At 42.3% G+C, this 21541-nt stretch overlaps 1 protein-coding gene across 3 annotated transcripts in view; it reads left to right on the top strand.

Moving 5' to 3' along the window:
- Nucleotides 1–21541, top strand: part of GRAP2 (GRB2 related adaptor protein 2) — a 114061-nt gene that overhangs the window by 13912 nt on the left and 78608 nt on the right. Inside the window, exon 1 of one of the 3 annotated variants that reach the window (XM_030041508.2) lies at nt 21332–21376. The exons of the other annotated variants lie outside the window; for them this stretch is intronic. The gene's annotated coding sequence lies outside the window, so the exon portion shown is untranslated. Of the gene's footprint in view, nt 1–21331; nt 21377–21541 lie in introns of those variants that run through there. 3 annotated transcript variants of the gene reach the window in all.

Raw genomic sequence — 21541 nt, 5'->3', positions numbered from 1 at the left:
CGTGAAGCATGTTGTATAAAGATTTTGCTGCCGTGCATCTGCAATGTTTCCTCGTTGATAAAGCTACACAGATTATTTAGCAATGACTGTCACACTCTTGCTAATACTGTGTGTGCTACTAATATGCCAAGTGCCATTAAATAACTCGGGTGTTGTCAGAGACCAATTTTTATAAGAGCTGCAATATCTGAATTTTGGTATAATGAGAGACTCCTAATCATGTATAGTGTAACCCCTCCTTGTCAGGAGAACATATTGTGCCTCTGAAGTAAACAATTCTGCAAAAGTGGAATATTTTCTTATACTTTCCCTCAGCGAGTTAGCCCCTGTGACTACACGACTTGTGTACATGTGCATACAGCATGGAGAATTGGCAATGTCTATGTGGAAATGATTTTAACTAGCTTTGCATCCAATTTTGAAGCCTTCTAAATCCCCTCAGTAACAAAGTCCATTCTCTTGATTGTTTGTTTGTGTGATGTGTGGCCAATAAACCATATTTCTGGCAATTTAAAGCTGTTTTGTTGGAATGAAACTGTAATATCAACTATGCTGTTTGCTTTTTGCAAATGCTTCTTTCTCAGGCTCTAGCTCAAAAGTGACTTGGCCTAGAAACTCCGTTTTGCAAGAATCCTTGATAATATGCTGACATAAAGTGTGACTTCGGATCAAATTAGGAGATGTTTTTTAAGCATTTGGCAAGGCCACTTTGAATTTTTGCAATACTCACTGGCTGCAGACTGTAAAGGTAGAATTTTCCAGAGCATCCAGCATTTATCTAACTTTTCTGATCCATGCCTGCTTGGATTTCCAGAGAGCAAAGGCTGGACAACTCGAAGTCCACCTCAAGATCCCATCCAAAAAGTGTGCCATAGGCTGGTGGTGCTGGGCTGTGGAAGTGGGATTGAGGTTCCCAAGCTGCATAAGCACCGCCGCTTGGGTTAGGAGAGCTGGCATTTGTTAGGACTGCACTCTTGCAGATAGTCAATGTTAAATTCCACCACCTGAACCACTCGGGTCCAAATTGGTTATGTGCTCTCCTAGCGCTGCCTGTGAACTTGGCGAGCTCCGGCTGAGCCCTTCTCCCTTGACAGGGGACTGATGGGCTCAGCCCAAGAACCCGGTGGAGTCTGTAAACTCCCTTAGCCAAGCCGTTTGATTTTACATTCAAGAAGTAGCCTTCTGACCCAGCCCGTGCTCTTGCTGATTGCAGCATGCCAAAACAGTCCTGGCAAGAGGTGTTTATTTAAGAAGCTTTTGCGATGGAATTTCTTTAACTTCTGGTGGATATTTTATGCACTTCATAGGATTCACCTATTGCCTCGCAGAGGTTAGAACTGCTCACTTGGGCAATAGCTGGGGCTTCTTTTGCCGATTTCTGCAAAATCAAGGAGCCTACTCTCTTCTCTGTTAGCCTGCTTGACTTGGATGTTCTGATCTGAAGTCAATGAGGGTGTTTTTAAGTGTCCTTTGTGATCTGAGGTACGAGTAATTCCAGAAAGGTAAACTGAACTTGCCCTTTCTGCCAATTCAATCTAATTACAAGCTTCAGTTTTGAACTAAAGGGATGCAGAGGAAGAGTATTAAGGATGACATGGGGTCCCATCAGGGATGTCAGATTGCTGAAAACTGACCCAGGGCTTGACGGAACCACCTTGGGCCTGTGGCATACCTAATGCAGAAGGTCCAAGTCAAAGCCATCTGAAGTCCATGAAGGCTTGTCCATCACACTCCATGAACCATGGATCCAGGTCCCCTGTGGCAAGACTGCACGCCTTCTTCACCTGCTCTGTGCAACGTCTTTGCAGTGTCACCTGGGAACCTGGCACTCGTATGCAGTAGAATAAACCCCAACAAAACACATCAGTAAGCAAATGCAATTTAGCTTTTTTTACTGAAGACATTTCAAGCCACAGAAAGGTGGGACTTGCCCTTCTAAAAGCAAGATCAGTTACCCCTTGTAGAGCTGAACCTGGGGTAGTGACTCTAAAAAAAAGTCAAGGGTATGCTCTGTCCTTTGCACCAAGGCTGTAGTGGGAATATTTTTAATGGTGGCACTGGGAACAGCATCTGGTGTATTCCAACTGCAAATTGCATCCCTTCTGCACATAAGATTCAGTCTTAATTAATATCAGCGATGACTTAAAAGGAAAAATGGAAGTCTAAATGCAGACCTCTCTAGATATCTAAAGTAGTGTCCTGCACATAATTTTCCAGCAAAACGGATTCAGGAAAATGTTCCTTGTGCTTTAATAGTCTCAGAAACTTCACTCAGAAACTAACTTCAACTCGTTGCAGTTCAAGGGCCAGTCCAAGGATCTGCAATGGCGTGGAAATATTGTCTTTTCCTAAGTGTTACTGACAGGTGTACCTTGTTGATGTTGCTAGTCCAAAAAAGCAATGTTATTTTAAAAAAGGAAGCCATACTGCAGGAAATCAATCTCCTTTTCCTCTTATGCATCAGCTTCTAGCCAGAAATATATTGGCTAAACTGGGGAGTGAGAGAGAGAGAGAGGGTTAGGGGAGTGTAGAGGAAGGGAAAGTATGAGGGTGTGCAGATTGTATTTTGTATGTGTTGTGCCTCAGATGTTGCCCTTCACAGCATTGCATCGCATCCCCTGCAGCTGTGCTCTGAGCTGAATCAGAAGCTGTGTGAAAGCTGCCTGGAGTACTCTTTCTCTTAATAAGAGCTGAAGTGTATCTAGCCTGCTTTTCTCTTGCTTTCCCTACCTCCCCTTCCAGCAGAAGAGAAAACATGAAATCGAGTGGGTCTGCTTCCCTGAATAATCCCCTGCGACCTCTGTGGATCTCGCTGTTCCTCCCACGCACATCCTAGTACTGCAGTTTAGATGCAGGAACAGTCCCCCCCCAAGAAACAGGAGATCATAGAAAAGGCTTTTGATACGACATGTGAGCCGAAGACAGGGACTGCAGATGTCACCAGGTCAAGAACCGAGAGGACATCCCCACTGGCAGTGTCTGCGCTGGCCAATTCTTAATGCTTCTTGCCCACGCGTTGCTGCTGGTGGAAGCGGTTGGTGCACTGGTGCCAGTAAGTCACCGGAGTCTCCGGCATCGCCGCCCCGTACCGCGTCGACTTGCTCCCTGTAACATAACTGAGATTTCTCTACACAGCACGAGGAAGCCGAGCTGCAGCCCGTACAGACGTGCCCCAGGTAGATTAAACCACAGATAGGCAATATCTGCGACGAGAACACGAAGGCGCAGCCGTCTCCGCCGGCGTCGCGCCATCAGCTGGCCACGCGCGCAGCCCGCCCGCCTGCGGCCGTCACCCCTGCCGAGGGTGGCCTGCGGGGGCCGCGGGCACGTCTCCTGCTGCGGGTCCGGCGGACCTGGAGGAACAGGAGGGCCGACAGCCCCGTGCCACGTCCGCAGACGTTGATGAAGATAGCGCCGGCTGGGCCGAAGGCGGAGAGGGTTTGTTCTCTGCGCTGCTGCTGTCACCCTCTCTGGGGCGGCATTGTCACCGCGGGTTGGCCGATGCCGCGTTGCAGCAGCGAGGGCGACGCGTGGCGTAACGCCGTCCTTTGAGCCCGGGCATCGGGAAACGGGGCTCCGAAGGGAAGGTCATCGTTGCCGGCAGAGCTACGGCTGGAAAAACTGTCCGTGGGAGCAGTGGCCAAAACATGGGAAAGGAAAGAAATTGCTCTGCAGTTCTCTGCTAGGAGATGATGCGGTTCTTCTAGTGTGGGTTGCCCTTCGAGAGAGGGCGATGTCAGGGGCCTGGAGATCCAGACGTGGTTCTTCTCTTTGCCAAGGGACACCCCCCCCCCGTGGTTCTTGGACCTATTCTTTCAGCTCCGCTCATCTCCCTGTGCTTGCTATGAGATATACTTCCCACACGGGAGTGTTTTGTCAGGCTAAATTCAATGATGCCAATGAAGTGCCAGGATGCAGCGATGATGGAGGGCATTAAAAGGATCCGGTTAAAATTCATCAAAATTTGTGTAGCACAGGGGAGTTCAAGGGAATGCACTGGAAAATCACCCTGTCATACTTCTCTCTCATTAGTCTGAATTGCATTCAGAGGGGTATGTTGTTGTGGCACAGCTGTGTGTGTGTATATATATTTTTATATATTTATATGTATATATATCAATTATTTCGACAGCATGGAAAAAGAAATAATGTAGCTGGATATATCTAGTATCTATATACATTTCTGTATCTTTTGCAAAATGAGGACGTTAGGTGTTTTTTCTTTTTTTTTTTCCTTCCCCAGAATGTAGCTAGTCGTAATCTTCTTCTTGTCATCTAATCACAAATAAAACTTCTGTTTTGCTTAGTAATTGAAATTGGCGTTTTTGCGTCTGCTGCTCCTAGGCACTGCACTGCAGGAATCAATATCATGTGTGACAGTAGCAATTGATTTGTGAGCAGTGGCACCCACACTGAGGATTTCAGGCCTCAGGGATCAAATACCTTGAGAGCGCAGTAAAGTCATTTTAAATCAAGAGGGATTATGAGGAACGGGAGATGATAGCCAGGCTAGATCCTGGAGCCTAATACAATGAACAGATCAATTCCTTGCTTTGTCATAGATTGTGTGTGATCATATACAAGTACTGAAAATTATCACAAGTGTAACTTAATTATACTGTAAGTTTTGCACCACCCCCAGCAGCACCTTGCCAGGTCCATGCTTATTGCTTGCATTGGTACTGACAGCTGAGGGTTATAATCAAGGCACATGCTCAGTGTAAGCAGGTAAAGCACAGGCAGTGGTTGTTTGGAGGTGAACCTCAGCTCGGTGCTGGGCTGCTCCTTTCTCAGGGGGTTGTACATGGGTGCGCTGGCAGGCACGGGACAGCCCAACCTCTGAAGAAAGACTGAAAGGGCTGGGAAAAAATTTCTTCAGTTGTCCCATTTTACTGAAACCACATGTGAAGGTCTGTCAGCGACATGATTCTTAACTATTAATAATGAATGAATGTCAATGGCAAGGTTATTAGATTTGCAGACACTTTGGTTCCTTCCTCCTTTGTCCAGACAGCAGAAGCTTTCTCTGACAAAATGTGCAATACATGGCTGTTCCTTAAATTTCAAATTCTAGTCTCAGTGGGATTGCAGCAGACCACGGCATTTGGTGGTACGCCCTGGGCTTCTTTAACATGGGGCGGGGATAAATGGAAGGTGAACAGAGAATGAAACGCTACCTTAGATATCTAGATAAGATCAGACAATGCTTCTACTGTTCTCAGCAATTCCAGTCTGAGATATTCCTGGCATGCTATTCTTTTGCATACATTGGTCCTATGAAGCATGGCCTCTTCAGATGAAGAGGAAGGGATTAATGAGCCACATGGAAACACTAATTTGTCTGAGTTAGAGGAGATTAGTTTTGCTTAGACCATTAACATAATTAATCTTGAGACTAGAAATGTTCATTCAGTACTGCAGACTCAGTGTTTTTTTTCAGTTTTAGTCCAACACTGTTAAATGAGAATTTCAAAATACATATTTTATTTAAAAATGTGATCTCTGTTCTTTGAAAGCATATAGAAGCTACAGATATGTAGAAGAAAGATAATATCTCATTGCCGTAATAATTTATCCTGCTATAGTGTCTTGAGGGATCCCAAAGTGATCAGTTCCTCTGGGAGCTTCAGATCAAGGGCTGCATATAAAATTTACTATGCTAAGGGGCAGAAGGGAAGGAAACCCTGCAAATAAGTTGCAGAGCTGGAATCCTTGCTTGCATCTGTGCCCTTCTGTCCCATCACACTGTCTGGGAAAACATTTTTGCTTTTCCTCTTTTTCCTGCTGCTAAGTCTTTTCTCCTCCCTCGTATCAAAAAGGACCTGAAGTCAGGCCGTGAGAATCATTTGCAGGCATCAGAAGAGGGCTGCTATGGATCTCAGAAAGTATTCATAGTGACAAAACTGCTGCCTTTAGGGGGACAAGTAGTTAAGGAGTACAAGGTTCTTGTCCAGTTGGGGAAAGCCATTTTCCTTGCATGTTGTGGAGTGGTAACTGGCTTGGAGGAGAAACTAGAAAAAGAAAAAAGTGGGGCTGATGAGGGAGAGTTCATCTCTACCCCAGCAGACTCCTAAGAAGGGGTATGAAGTCACACCTGTTTCTGTAGCCTTGTACCTCCAACCACAAAATAGTTTTTTTTCCTTACACAGCCTTGAGGTTTGGGGTCAATGCAGTACAGTTAGTTCAGCTTGCAACCATCTTGACTTAAAAAATTCTGTTTCAAGACTGCTACAGTTACAAATCTGTCAGAAAAAGTATAAAACATTAAGGGACTGGTGCTAAAATGAGTGTGCAGACTGAAGCTGTTCTGGGAAAAGTATTTGTAAAAAAAAAAAATATTGTTCTTTGATTTATTTTGAGGGAATTCAGAAACTCTTCTGGAAACATTTTTTAACACGGAGCTGCTAAGTGAACTTGTTCTAGCAATTTTCCAAAATGGAGCATTGAGCTTTATGACCTTAGACATGGGGTTTTATTTCCAGCTCTTTGAGAGTGATGGGAGGAGCAGCTTTCCTTCTGACATTTACTTTAATTCATAAAAATTACAGGCATCTGCCAAAATATCCTAAATTGTGGAGGAGGTGGAAATTGGGTCATGGAGAAAGATTAACATTGAACAAAAATATTTGCCAGTAGTTTAAGATGAGAAAGGGAAAACTGTGTGCTGCAGAAGAGCAGGCTGGCTGTGGGTTTTTTGCACAACCATGACCGACTCATTACCTTAACAGAGAATGAAGAGAGAGGGCTAGCATCAGGGTAATCTTCTTTGTGTTTATTTGCTCTTTATCTTCATCTTTTATACATCATCAGATCTCCATGTCCTGCCCTTTTGATGGGGGTTACTTGGATTTATTTTGGGCACCTTTATGGGTAGGGGGAGGGCGAGGCCAAATTCTCAGCAGACAAACCTTCCATGGGGGTCATATCTGATAAACGCAAAAAGCTTTAGACAGCTCGCTAGCAGCAGCCACAGCAGAAAACCTTCTCGCTGCTCCTCTGGGGGGAAGGAGGGAGGAAGGCAACGTGCCCATAGTGGATTTTAATATATTCATCAGTGCCAGACAGCTTCTGATTAACAGCAGTTGTCTTTCACTGAAGCATGACGATCGGGGCCCATCCATCCTCTCTCTCTCGCTGCATGCTGCCATCCAAACAAACCTCACCAGTCACTTATTCTCCCATTAGTCCTTCATCAGATGGTGTTCAAACCGCCACTCGAAATCAGCCGCATTGAGTCTATTATTGGCATATCCACCCCTATTTCTAGTTCCCAGCTTCTCCAGTCGATGACCTTCTGCGATCACCGTATGTATTCTTCAGCACCCTCAACACCACCAGCTGATTCTCTTCATACTGGCACGTGAATCTATTAACCCCTTGTTGCTCCTGCTCTCCCCTTCTGCTCGAGGCTCCGTTTTGCCTTCCAGGGGAGCAGGCAGCGTGGTGTGGGCAGACATTGCCAGCCAGAGACCGAGTTGCCCAGGCAGAAGTGCCTGGAGTCCCTGCTCCATCCCAGAGCTGCCGTGGGTGAACGTCCGCAGACGCCGCGGCACCATCTGCACAAGAGAAGCACCGTGGCTCTGCCTCCCGGGCCGTTTTGGAAGGGGTGTAGCAAAAGCCGTGGTTGCCCTGGCATGTTGAACACCCTTTAGCGAGGAAGGTCGTTCATTTGGTGTGGAATAATGTATAATTGGTCCACCGATAATATAAAACACTGTGACAAGTTATGTTTTGTATTAAGCGTGGCTGGCACCTTTATGAAATACAGAAGTTGTTTATCTGAAAGGACACTTTGGGGTTGAAACTGCTACAAAATTTTGAGAGGGCGGGAGGCAGGATCTTCCCTATAAAGGTCCTGTGTTTCGGTAATGTTCTTTGTTACACATTGATACCCCTTCTCTTAATAGATACTGAAGTGCTTATAGCTCTACAAACTGTACTTGAGCCATGGCTGAAACTTTGCTATTTCTGAGGTTAAAATCAGTTGTCTCTCAGCAATATTATATGACAGTTCACAACAGGGAATGAAATAGACTTTCAGTAGAATTGCAAGGAGGATGTCTACATTGAGTGAAATATACTGGAGTTGTGGTTAAAATGCAGGGAGGGCTTTTTACTTGTGAAGATTTGTCACAGACAAGGTTACCACAAAAAAAATCATCAAGCGTTCAGAATTTTTCTCCTGTGCCGCCTCTGCTAGACAGCGTACAGAAGCCCTTGTTTCCTCTATGTCTTGTTGATCAGCTAAATATTAACTTAAAAGGAAGGATGTCACATATGAATTACAACCTCTGTTTTCTTCAGTGCATGGGTATTTTTAGAGGTCTCTGAAGTCAACCATTGAGCTCCGTCTAACCAGAATGAATCATATTGGTGACACCCTTTCCTGGAAGGATTCAGTTGCTTTCTCTGCTGCAAACTCCCTGTCAGGGAAAGAAGAAGGGTTTAAGTGGTTTGGCACATTGTTGTGCCGGTGGATGTATTCTGCTTTACTGAAGGTCAGGTTGCTTGTATGTGTTTAGGGACCTGCTTGATGAGATGTCTTAAGTTCTGGCTAAGACCCTGCAGAGACTATGTCATAAGCGTCTGCTTGGGAGATATTCTAGGAGTGAGAACATCTCAAGAACTTTAAGGCAGAGTTGTTTCTGTACTTCACAAGATTATTAAAAATATGTGCATGTATCTGGACTGTGCTGGCAGCGTTAAGTTAAACCATCTATTTTAGTTATCATTGACTTAGTTTAGTTTATCATTGCTGTGATAGGGTAGCAAAATCTGTTTGGGTCAGTTGCATGGTTCACTGGGTACCCTACAATTCCTAGGAGTGGTCAGCAACCTCCCCAGCATCAGTCCTTTGCCCTTGGAACAGGTTCACTCTGAGGATGATGGACAATTCATCTATTCTGTTTTAGTTTTGTAGCCAGGGAAGAAGCTGCCATCTATTTTATAAAGGTATGCAGAACATAAACTGGCAAGCTGCCGGGAGGAAAATTTCTGATTGCTGTAGAAGGACAGTGAGGCTGTGTATTGTAAGGTACAGTGTTTCAGAGTCCGTTTAGTCTGTGGTAAGAAAAACAAATTGTAAAATAATGCTTTAAGAAGTCTATCACTTAGAAAAGTAGAGACTTGTTTAGAGTTGTTATAGATCAGGTTTTGTATTGCATAGAATATTTCCGAGTTTAGGGTAGTGGTTTCCCTCTTGATGCAATAAACATTTTCATAGATATTTCACTTGGGTACTTTTTAGGTTTTGATCCTAAATCTTCCACCTCTTGCCTGCTATTTCCGATAGCTGCCTATGGGCATCCTTCGTACTATCCCTTTATGTATTTCCCCACTACTATCCTCATGCTTAGCCGATAAGACATCTTTATTTTTCTGTTTATGAGAAGATGAGATTATTGGGAAATGCAGGGACAACCCACAGATGCAAATATAGATGAATATGCAGATAGCAAAGTAACACCCAGGCAGATAAGACCGCACAAATATTTGTCTTGTACCCACAGCGAGTTCTTGAGGATTAAACTCTTGAACAACGGGGACGAGCTAATAGTTTTGGTAGTGACAAAGCACAAAGGACAAGATGCAAGAAGTTTATTTTCAAGAAGAGAACTGAACAGCTCTGTGTTTCTGATTGTAATTACTTGAACACTATAAATGAAATCTGATGGCCTGTGTGATGTGTATTGTGAGAGAATAACAGCACAGAGTTGGAAAGGAGGCTGGTGTAGTCATCCTGAGAACTAGAAGGGACTAGAGGCATCCTTAATGCTTGGAGGTCATTGTCCAGAATCTGGTCAGATGATGAATGGCATTAACCATGATTGCCACCTGCCTCTTAATAATTTGAGGCTCCTGGACCATGATACCTATATTGCCCTGGAGCCTCAGAACTGCGTTTTTCATCTCCAAGACCATGGTGTTTGGCGTAGTATCCATAAAGAACGGGCCTCCAGCAGAAGGCTGCGCAGGGCACACAAGTACTCTTCTGCAGACAAAACTTCCTCCAACTCCCACTGGAAATGTGGAAAGTTCTGCTATCAAAACTGTTTTCTTTTTCAGCAGTATTTCCTGAATTATCTGGAAGGAGGTTCAGGATGATGGAGTCTTAGTTTTCCTCTTCTGGCATGGGGCAAGAAGAACTGGAGGTTATGACCTTGTCCTTGAGCTCTTTGAATGAAGCGGAAGAGGACAACCCATGAGGTGAAGGCAAACATGAAAACCTTGTGGCAGGAGTAAGGAAAGGATGATTTGTCTGCTGGAACTGAATCGGGAGACGAGACAAAGATGTAAAGAGAAGTTGATGCCATGGGGATGGTTGAATCTAAAATACACATAAGGGAGAAATAGAAATCAACATTGTACTAGATTTTCATAAAATGAAAGTTTAATTTGTAAGTCCTCATTAGCAGTGAGGATAGAATAAATTAGCCACATTAAAATAGCTCCTCAAGGCCCCAGTTTAAATGCAGCTATATTTTGCAGAAGACCAGGCTGTTGGAAAAGTGTGCTGAGCCCTTTCAGTATAGGCTTGATTTAAGAATCAACAAATAGAGGTGGCAGAAGATGGCACGATGGTAAACTACTCTTCATCTGAAAATCTACATGTCTTAACCACCAAAAACTCTGTTAGAAATAGTCATTCTAAAATGAGAACGCAGTTATTTGCATCAGGTATTTGCTAATGAGTAAGCTAACATGCATCTGATGCAAATACTTGTTCACTTGATTCCTACTTAAATGAGTGAATTTTAAAAGTTTGACCAGTTTAAATAGACAATAGCGGGGGCAGAAGATGTGGGAACAAAAATAAGGAAATAATGAGGCTGCTTGATGCTTTTCTGAGAGGTCTTCACATACTGTAGCAAAAGCAAGTAAGTGTAAAAGCTTAATTTAAAATGAGCAAGGAATCATATTCAGCTATATGCCGGGGTGGGTACCAAACCTCCAATCTCCAGGTACTGCCATTGTATTAGGTTGTCATGTACTCTGGCCAGTATGGGACTGAGCACCACTGTATCTGTTTTAGACTAAGAAGATCTTTTAAAAGCCATAAGCATGCCCCCACAACTGCTGCTCATTTGTCTACAACATTGTTGTGGGATCACTCAATTCTACAGATAGAGATGGAAAAAATTCCACATGTTTAGTCATTCAGCTTTCTCAAAGCATATGGAGAGAAGCTGTGGCAAGACCCAGCCCACCAAATGAGAAGTCAAAAGGGAGAGCAGGAAAATCATATTTAGTTCTCCAGGAGAAAATACCGAGAAACATTGCTTCATAAGAATATTTAAAAATAGAATTGAAACTTCAATTGAAACTTTACAAATACGAAAAGATATTTCTTTAATTCACTGCATGTGCTGTTTCTGTAGCTGTTGATGACTGTTCGTAAGCTGTTTTCCCCATCCAAGGGGAAAATGTGTTTAAATTAAATTATTGACTAGAACCTTGTCTAAACTAAAGCTGAGGTTTTGACATGAAGAATAAATTTATGGAGTCTGCCTTTTGTTCAGAAGCAATCAGTTCATATTGCAAAAACTGGTTAACAGCAGCTGCCACTACTGCACCTTTCAGGTCCTAGCTGAAGGAAAGGGAAGGGGGAAAATGATAGTCTGCAGTAAATCGCAGCCACCTAGGTAACACCTCTTCTGGAAGGATGGAGTTGAACTAGTTCTGCACTTCACAGGCTCCTTCAGACCGATTTTTGTAACCTGCGGGGTGGAGTATGCAATTTGAGAGGTGGAGCTGCTCCACTGACTGGTGACAGCTGTGGGATTGAGGGGCTGTCACTGGAGAGCAATGAAACATCCATCTCTTAAGAAGGGAAGCCTGGGGGTGTCAGAGTAGGGAAAGCAGGATGAGAGTTAAATGGGAGATGCTGCCAGCAAAAGTGCCTACAGATTTAACGAGGATTTGGTTTCTGTTTCCCAGAACGGCCGTTCACCTACAGAAAAAAGCGTCCTCAGAAAGTCTAAGTGCAACGCAGTCTTACATGCCACACAGAGCGTCACACTGTCCTCAGCACAGTCCCAAGCTTGATGTTGGCCTGATCTGTGTACCAGAAAGCACTTGTCCAGCCTGCAGCATACTAAATAGTAGCATATCTAGGTGCAGATTTGCAGGCAGAGCAGCTGCCGGTTTCAAGATTCACGTATGCTTTTCTTTCCCTCTCCACCTGCGAGTTTTATCTTCTGCACCGTTCCCGTGAGCACCGCCTTGCAACCCAACGACAAGATTACACTGAGGACTAACTACACAAGTGGGAATGCCACCTTTATATCCTTCCTCCGCTTCCTAGGGCCAGCTGGGGATGTGTTCAGCCTCTGAACTAATTAATTATGCTGGTTTGAAATAACCCTGCAGCCATTTATTACTGTTCGGTATATTCCTTCTTTGGGATGCAGGAGCGTGTCTGAAACAGGCATAATTCCCCATCTGTGGAGGAATGCGATGATGTCTCTTTTAGAAAAGTTTTACAGCTCCTTTTCACTAGGAGACATGACAAAGAGTCCTTGTGGGCAATGATCTGCCATTTACTTGTCACATGGTAACGTGCTGATGCGAGATACCGGTGCATAACTAGGCACCGGTCCAACTCACATGAGAATGCAGATAAGATGCAATCATTTTGTTACATTGCATTAAGTATTTTTAAATTATATTATGCTTATGAGAATAACATTAATATTTTAACTAAATAGAAATAAAATTATTAATTTAAAATATTTTAGACATATGCGGATTTGAATTGTTGCATTATCAGCTTTTTGCAACAAGCAATACTGGCTTTCTGACTGTGTATTTCCAAGTGCCGGTAACCACGCAGGATGCATTTTAAAATTTTTTTTTAATAGTTTATTTGAGACAAAAGCTTCTCTGCTCTGTACTTCCACGGTAGTGGCTTCTCTTTTATTCTGGAAATGCTTAGTATTTTCTTGTTGGCAGTAATGTCTCTCTATTGGAATAAGTGCATCGTCCAGCATCTTCAGAGTGGTCACTCACCCTAGGATGCTCTGAAATGGTTTTCTACACATGACAGAACAGCCATGTGCAGGATGCGAAAATTTATCTGGCAGAGTGACATCTCCTCCAGCAGCGTGGGTGCCCTGAATGCCACCGCCACTCCCCAGTAGTGAATGATGCTATGGTGTGGCAAGGCAGAAGCAGGAGTCGCTTCTTCACCTCAGCTAACAAAACAAACACATTTTTGTTTTCATGTGGATCTAAGGACATATCTCTGACTACAGACCTGTCTAGAAAATGTTAAAAATGATAATTTTTAACTTAGCCATTGTTTAACATCTAGACATAACTGTAAGGTTTGAATTCCCTCAAGGTCCAGGGACTGACAGAGGGGACTGGGTCAAGGAAAAGCTTGTTGTGTTCCTGAGGAAGTGGCTCGTGTTGTATGAGTAACTGAAGAGTTTTGGGTTTGGAACTGGCAAGCCAGAGCCTCTGCCCGGAGCTAAAACCACTTAAGTGAATACGCACAAATGTGTTGCCTGATTTTTAAATGCTCTGTTAAAGGTGATTGTTACTGGTTTTCATTATTAGATTTAAGCCTTTATTAAGAAGACCTACTGTTGAGTAATGATGATTTAAATTATAATGATTACTTAAACCCTGGACACCCTGAACTCTGTTGAAGCAGCTTGGCATATTCAATATTGTACTCACCTGGGGTGATGGTAAGAATTGCCTGCAGCACAAAAGGTGATGCTAATAACACACTAAACTGTGAAGGGCCGACGTGCTTAGCCGAGCTATTGCGGAATTCTCATCCAGCAAGCATTAGGAAGCAGACTGGGAGTGGAGAGAATGAAGAAATCTGGATACGTGTAGCATGGGCTGTATAAACTCACCTGGCCTTGGAGAAGGATAGAGAGACTTGCCAGCTGCCTGCATGCTATCCCGAGAGAAAGGTTTTGGCTTCAGAATTGCATTGCTCACTGTAGTGTTTCCCAAAGATTGGAAGGCATTGAATATAGAAGTGAGGTAGATGGTCTTCCCAGAAGCTTTGCTACTGGGTGGAAGATCTGACTTGGAGTTTTGATGGTGACTTGTGACATCTTTTGGGACTGGCAATCAAGGATCAAGCAAAATGGTTTTTGTGTCTTTTGGAGTGCTTGCACCTAACTGTTTCTTGGAAGGAGGTTTCAGGGTGACAGAGGAAGCAGGTTTGAGGCAATATTATCTCCTTTCCTGTTTAAGCCCCCTGTTTGTGAAGGAGTTTGGTTTGTCTCTGAAAGGCAGGAAGCAACACCTGCAAGGCAGCAGATGAAAATAATGTCACAGAAAAGGAATGTACCGCAGATGGGGGGGAAGGATGTTGCAATCGCGTTGGTTGGAGTGCAGTGGCTCGGCAGTAAATATGGTCGTGGATTTCAATGTACTCTACAAATGGGTATGTGCTACAAGAACATCTGAACTGTCAGACCAGCCATCCTGATTACTGCTCAGGGACTTTCTCAGCTCGAGGTGGTGCTTTTAGACATGGTGATACTGAATAGATTCTTTCTCACGAATGTGTTCAGTCACTTTTTGCATCTAGATAAACTTCTGGTGTTCATAACATCCTTTGGCAAGGAGATCCGCAGTTCAATTATGCCTTACTTAGAGGGCTACTATTCCGTTTATTTTTTTATCTGTCACCTTCCTTTCTTTGTTTTTTGTATTCAAGTCATTCCTTATCCATTCTCTTACTATTTTACCTGTGATTTGGGGGGGTCTGACGCCCATCTCTAACTTTCACAGTTCTGTTATATGATTCTGGGGATAGGTTGTGGGGGGAACGACACCAGAACATGATGCAATATTCAAAATGTGGGCTCACCATAAATGTATACAGTTGCATAATGATGATCCACTTTGGTCTCTATTCCTTTCCTGATAAGTCATGCCATTCCACTTGCTTTTTGGCCACTGATGAGCAATGAACTGACATTTTCACAGTTCTCTCACAGTGCTAAGACCTTGCTTCAAAGCTGTGATTGTCATCTCAAAACTAATCACAGTGTATGTAAGTTGCTGGTTTTCCCCATGAGTGGTGCTTTACCTACACTGTACCCCCTCTGCCTTTTTATATCACTTCTGTTCAGTATTTTGACACCTCTTTGTGGTCGATCTTTGTCTTTAATAACCTGATTAATTTAGACTTCTCAACAAAGTTTGTCATCACATGGCATATTCTTTTTCTAGATAATTTCTGAATATATTGAACGGGACATGTCCCACTGCAGATTCCTAAGGGACTTTTTTGGTGACCTGCTTCTACTACAAAACCCCTTTTTTTCCTGTCTTTTACCTGTTACGCAATCATTTAAGGACCATTATCCCATGGCAGGTTAGTTTCTTTAAGAATCTTAGCTGAAGATCTTGTTGAATATCTTTGTATTTATAGAGAAGGAAGCCTTGAGATTCCCACAAGGGTGACTGCTCTAGCTGTGCCATGCCACCACTGGGGAAGAACTGACTGCTAGTAAGCAGTTCTTTAGAATAATTTAAGGGAAACTGTGATGAATATCAAATTGCGATCACTATAGCAAATTGCACATAAGCAAGTTGCTAAATCTAAGTTTATTTTCTATTAATAGAACATCCACAATCAAAAAGTAAGTTTCAATCTTGTTAGTGTGGTGTTGCATCAGCCAGGGAAAATGAGATTTGGTATTGGAATTCATAGGACAGTCCTTCTGATATACTTAAATGGGGAGATAGGGTGGCTCATCTGTAAATATTAACTGCCAAGCTACTTTAACTGATCAGGAATATAGAGTTTACATGGCTATAACCTTAATTTTATGCTTATTCTGTGCATTCAGAATGGGCTCTGCATTCTAAGATCTTGAACTTGGAGGAGTCTCATTTCCTCGCTAATGTGATCGCTCTGTAATAAAAAAATATGTTGTTGAATCATGAACGGGATGATCAGAGGATAAAGCTTTACCTGCTGATAAGCCATATGGTGTTGTATTATATTATAATGATGTCACTCCCTTCCCCCTACACACACAGTGTCTGTTAAGCACTCATTTCTTAATACTAAGTGAACCCAGGTGGCATTGTGAGTGACCCAAGTCTCCTCCTTGGTCTTCTCTGCTGATGCATATTAAGATCACTTAGATGTTTATGTGGTGTGAAATGTGTGACTGGAATAAAACTGCAAGACAGACTGCCAGCCAGAGACACTGACCCCGTGGGGGAAAAGTAAAATATATTAAACGAGGTGAAAATGAATAATTATCCCCCAGTATTTTACTGACTTGTTCTAATGCCAGTGCTATCAATAGAGATTTTTGTGCAAATTCGTTAAAAATAAGCAGGTAAATGAGTATTGTTGCCTGACATCAGAACAGGCTATTGCAATAAATCTCTGCATGTTCAGTAATTTAGGACACTGAATCTTTTGGCTTGGCTAGGTAAATTACTTGAAGGCTATCTCTTTGCCTACTAGAGGGAAACTGTGTAAGTCTTGTCAGTTATGGTACAATTCAGCAAAGTTAGAAAGGCTTGAAATGTATTCAGACTGCTGTATGGTCTAAAGAAAAGGCCTGTTTCCAAAAAGTTACCTACAAGTAGTAATATTGATGAAAGAGTAAACTAAAAAAAAAACCACAAAAACCTGCAATGTGTGTGTGTGGGACACATCACTTTCCAACCTGCCTTGGCAATTCATAACAATACGGGAAACATTGCGTTCAGGTAATTGTTACTGTTTCTTAAGATAAATCAACTTGGCAAAATTAAGTGCTGGTGACATGAAGGCAACAGGAGCAGTTCATCATGCCAGCGCTCTTGGTTCATTCTGAAGCAAGGCACTACAGCAAAAAGGCTATTTTCAGTGAATTCTGATAAAGTTGAGAATGACTTAGCACTCCCTGAGATTTTCTTTTATTAACAAATTTAAAAAATGTGATGAAACAGCTGTATTTAAGATAACTGAATTCTCATAGATTAGAATGTCTTATTCTACTAAATGGACTGTGTTTACAGAGAATGGAGACTTCTCTTCTTGTAACTTAGTTACAGTCAGGAAGACCCTGATGGCTTCATTACATTTAAGACAGGATAGCACTGTGCAAAGCTTATGTCCAGGAGGACAATGAGGGTGTCTCTGTCATGAGAAAATTGTAAATATAGTTTAGAAGATAGGAATCTCTTAGCAATTTTATCTAACTCTCAGTAGCTCACCAAGAACGGTAATAAATAAATCGAACACAACTATAAAACATGAGTGGTAGAACACTTCTGAAAAATATGTTGGTTTTATATTTTGATTGCTTTTTTTTTTTTAATACTTCATAACTGTTGAAGTTGATTTTTATAATCCAGTATCTGTATGCCACTGTCAAGATAAGGAAAACACTTTGTCCATTCGTGAAGGATTAAGATGTTCTCAGACAATCTTTTTGATAGGATCAGTGGGTGGTTTGATGCCAAAAGTTCCTGACCACCAAAACTCTGACAAAGTTTACTTGCAATGGCATCTGGCAAAAAATGAAATTTTAACCCAATTCAGCAATAGAATACATGCTTTTCACAGGGCTGACAATCTAGCATCCATACGATAAAAGCCCTTTATGAATCATGTGGCCTTATTTTTCATTAGCTGTTGAACCAGTATTGCCACTATGGTGTTCTAATATAGTGCCTGATGTGCTGAAAAAGATTTCCTCATGTATCTCCAAAGGAGGTCTAAATCAACAAAGACTTCAGTATGAGAAAAATAAGAATAAGCACTTGCATGACGTCAGTTCTTCGGGATTTTATGATCAATGCTCTAGGAAGTGAGCTGAAGTGATCAAATTATTGCAAATTAATCTGCAGCTTCTAAACACAGGCCTTGCATCTCTTCATGATTCATCATCCTGTGATCTTGTGAAACAAACGAGTGAGCGAGTCTTGGTCAGACAACAGCAACAGGGATGACAGCTGATTCAATTCTTTTTTATATCGGAAGGAGAGCAATGAACCTGTCCAGAAACTTTAGGAAATGTAACTTTGTTGTAAAGTTTAGTGGCACCTATGCCACGTGTTGGTAACTGGCTTAAAGACGGTAGGTCAACTGAATCCCAGGATAAGGTGAAAGTCACTGAGAGCTGTTTTTTTCCCCTGAAAACATTCACGATAAGATTTGTATGCACCCACGGGATCACAGAATATGCATTATATTATTTCCTGAAGAAAGTATTTTCTGCTGCTCCTCTAGACAACAGCCTTGAAACTTTTTTTTCAGAAAATATTTCAGTGTTAAGTTCTGACTCATGATATGAGAGGAAGATATCATGCCTCATGTTTGTTCTGTCCTTTGAGAAGGTAATTCTAAGGCCCTCACTGAAAGCATTTGTAAAATGGCATGTTTCTTTGTCCATCCACAGTCAGCCCCGAACGTTGACTAGCATTGCACACGTAGCTTGAGAGAAGTCTGGAGGCAGAACACCCAGAATTAATACGGAAACTTTCTCATAGCCTTAATGGACCCATTATTACTGAAAAATGCAAAATATGTTTTCTTGCTAGTTAATATAATGTACCATGGAGTGACATGGGAAGTTTTTGTTGCTTGTCTCGCTGCTCTTAATGCTGACTATCAAATTGTAAATGCTTTAATACATCATGATACAGGTGATTTACAGAAACATTTGACATGAACACAAATGCCCATCTTAGCTGGAAAATAATGAACTAAAATCAACAGGTAAAATTGATTTTATGGAGACTCTTGCAAAGAAGTCATTCTGATGACGATACTGTGGTTCTTAATGGAATGACTCTCATCAACACACTAGGTCGCAGTCAGAATACTGAGGGTTATGCATTAGCAATGAAGTAAAATGTCAAAATTCAGGATCCTGTTTGTTTATAAACTAAGCCACAAGCATCAAAGCTTGAAGTCAAAGAAAATGTGTGTATGTGTGTGTATATATATATGTAAAATATCCTAAACAGTCAACAGTACCACAGATGCACAGAATGTAGTTGAAGTGCGTATGCTGTGAAATCTAATGAGCAATCTTGCTGTTGCTGATGAAGATCTTGTCAAGACTGAACAATTTATTCTTTATCACTGTGGCCATACCAGTGACAGCACAACTGTTAAAACCACCAGATTAGTTCTATTTTCCCATAAAAAGTAAAACAGTAGAAAACATTCCACCCACTCATCCCACATTGATACAGCATATTCACTGAGCAGCCCTAAAAGTTAGCTGCTGGCACCAAATGGTCTTAAATGTGATCATTAGCAAACTCGGAGCCATGTGGAGAAGGAAAGGTAGAGAGAGATTTCCAGCCTGCACAGAAAACTCTCCCAAAGCAAGATTCATTGGAAGCTGATTGCATAAAAAGACTAAAGAGCCGTACATACATCCAGAGGCTGCCCCACAGCATTGTGCTGTCTCACCATGGTAGAGTATAAAACACAATGTGCAGCTGGTAGGTAGGCAGAGAAAGTGTGGTAAATTAAGAAGAGGAGTAAACATACCTACTTGGCATACAAGGGATGTGCGCAAATTTTGTAGGACCTATTTAAAAACTGAGTAAAATCCATTTTTCTCTCAACTGTGCAACAGAAGGTACCATCTGTAGAAATCCAAGAGCCATATAGCATATGGTAATATTTTTTCCTTCTTTTCTTTAAATGGTAGGAAAAGTCTGTTAACGTGGCTCCCCTCCCTTACTAGTTTCTCTCGGTCACTTTTTCATGGCAGATTTCTGACAACACAGCTATCCTAAGAGATACAAGTTGCTCGTCATGACTACTGTGCAGAAGACCGCAGTGCAAGGAGCTTCTCCAACCTTCCATTGGCAGCTCCGAACCTGGGGCATGCCCTTTCAGTGTATGCACAACTGCCATAGCAAAACTGCATCTTCTGTGGTACGGTTTGGTTGTGTTCATGCACTACTCTGGCTACTGAAGTACAAAATGCAGATTTGCATGTGACTTGTAGCTACACTCAAATTAAGGCCACTTCAGTAGTATGAGAAAGAGGTCCATATGGGGAGATAGCTTTATTTGTCATGTGAGAGATTCCTCCAGGTGGTCCAGAGTGCAGTTTCTTCTAATAGCTGCAATGTAATTTTGAGCTGCACAAGCTGATGTTATGCGAGTCCCTGCACCTGCGGTTTAGAAAGATCTGTACTACCGTTTCCTTCTTGACTGCTGATTTACTTTAGCTTCTCACTGTAGGCATATACTGCGTTGTTCTTCATGCACTGCTAACCAGAGCTTACTTTGAGAAAGCTAGATTTTTTTCAGAGATTGTCTCTATAAGCAATTTCTCCAGTAGCCTGATACACCGTATCCCATTAAAGATTACAAAGCAGAGTCAGCAAGCATGACAAGGGATTTAAAAAAAAAAGTTTAAATTTATCTCTTGATTTGAGAATCTGAAGTGAAAAAAAAATTTTGCCTTCAATAATTACGTTGCTGAAAGAAATAGAGCTCAGAGATAATAGAAAGGCCAGTGTAGTAATTGCTTGTAGTACTAAAAGTTGATACGGTGGGGAATTCGAATTGCTTAATGAACTGATTTAAAGGTAGACACGTTGTGTCCTTTGACAATGACTGCATATGTTCTACCAGACACCCCATTTGAGACAGGATTTTAATTCTTCTCTCTTTTCTTCTTTCTTCCACCACTTATACAAAGATGAGTGAATAATATCCCTCCAGTAATGGAAAGACATGAAACGTCTGTACAAATCTATACATTTTGAAAAAGCTTTAAGCATCCTAAGTTTGGGTAAGCATTTTCACTCAGGACCCTCATGCAACAGCTTCAGCAGAAAACACATCCAAAGGTCTTCCAGTTAGATAACAATATATGTACGCTAGCTGATGCCTTCTGGCTTTCTCACGTTGGAACCTGGTGTGAAGCTGATGAGTGTAACCTCTGTAAAGCAGAGCTCCATCTGAGAAATGTCGTAGGTGCAGATCCTTTTCTTCTCCCGTGGTTTGGGTGGCTCTCATTCTTCACTGGCCTCTAGTTCTCATGCTAGTACTTTATCACTGTAATGTACATGCTGACCTAACCATTCAAAACTCTCCCACAGAAGATCTGATACCAGGAAATACTGCTTTTATCATTCACTTTCACTTAACTCATCTCCTTCCTCTCTCCCCCTTCATCTTCCTCCTCCTCCCTCCCCCCAAACACTCATTTCCTTTGATACTGGAGAACAGCAGACACAGTTAAGCAGGCAAATATGCTATCAGCCAATCTTCTGCCATTCCAAGCAGCTCTATAAACCTCCTGAAAAAAAAAGAGATTCTGTGTGAAGGGCTGGCTACAGCTCCTGTGCAGGACCCTCCCGAACTTTGTCCTCCAAAGGAGGTGGCGGCTGTCACCTTCTGCAAGCAGAGGAGCAGGTGGGCTGTGAAAATATCAAGGTTATTAAAGATTAAATGCTTTAAAGTTGGGGTGCTCAATTCTTCTGTGGATTTTCCAGACGCTGCGTGGCTTTCAAGATTGCTGGCGGTGCTTGAATTCAGCATTTTTGTCAACGCTGAGGCAGGTGGGCTCCAGCGCATAGC

The sequence above is a fragment of the Aquila chrysaetos genome, chromosome 17, assembly GCF_900496995.4.
Source record: "Aquila chrysaetos chrysaetos chromosome 17, bAquChr1.4, whole genome shotgun sequence".
NCBI classification, from domain to species: Eukaryota; Metazoa; Chordata; class Aves; order Accipitriformes; family Accipitridae; genus Aquila; species Aquila chrysaetos.
The sequence above is the reverse complement of the archived record's forward strand: the minus strand, read 5'-3'. Positions and strand labels throughout refer to the sequence as shown.